The sequence below is a fragment of the Penaeus monodon genome, chromosome 21, assembly GCF_015228065.2.
Source record: "Penaeus monodon isolate SGIC_2016 chromosome 21, NSTDA_Pmon_1, whole genome shotgun sequence".
NCBI lineage: Eukaryota > Metazoa > Arthropoda > Malacostraca > Decapoda > Penaeidae > Penaeus > Penaeus monodon.
In genome coordinates, this window is record NC_051406.1 from 4,262,988 (window position 1) to 4,263,950 (window position 963).

The following is a 963-nucleotide window of genomic DNA, read 5'->3' on the forward strand; positions in this document are numbered from 1 at the left end:
TATTTGATGTTCATTTTAAAAGATAAGAAAGTCCATTTTTGGTATGACAATTATTATGAGGAGCATGATTATTTCACCTATGTAAGAAGTATACTGCGTGGAATTATCAAGTGTCTCTGGCATCATGACCAAGGTAACTAAGGATAAAGAATAGAGAGTGAAGCTTTTAAGTATCCACTAGGAATTTCACAAACTTGCTGACGTTGTCTTTTGTCAAAAAAGATGAATAAATTCTAGTACTGAAATAAATTACACTACAGTTAATTATGATGCTGTAATGTACCCCTCAATATAAGTAAGTTATTAATTATTATTTTTTGTTTTTAAGAAATGATTATGCTAGCATTCTCCTCTTGGACCATCGGTACAGTCGGCCCTCCTCTGTGCAGGCCTTGCCAGAGTGGATCTCAAAACATTTAAGAATGTGTCCAAAGTTTGGTCAGGCGTTTGGTCTAATCCGCAAGGTAGGATTAACGAATTGTGTTTTTTTTTTTATCATAATAAAAGGGTGTCAATCGTATATAAAACTGAACATGGTACACTAATGTCATATAATATTTAAAAATGATTTTACTGAATTTTCATACAAAAATTGACTTTTTTTTCCCTCTAGTTCTTTGCAGATAAGAAAACAACAGCCACTTGAGCATAAAATCTGTAATAATTGTAATATATATTTTTGTATGAAATTCCAATGCAATAATGTCACAATCTATAGTACGTAATATAACTTTATGTATTTCTTTGCCCTTGTAAATTCTTGTGTGTATATAAAGTACAATAAATAAAGATTCCAAGGTATTTATTGAAAATAAACTAATCTCAATAACTTATAGCATTACCCCTTTGCCTCTGGATAGCATATATACATCATGCCACACCAAGAATGACCATGTAATATAAAATAAATTCATTTTTAAAATGATCATTCACAATAAAGTGATCCTCAAATATCATCCAACA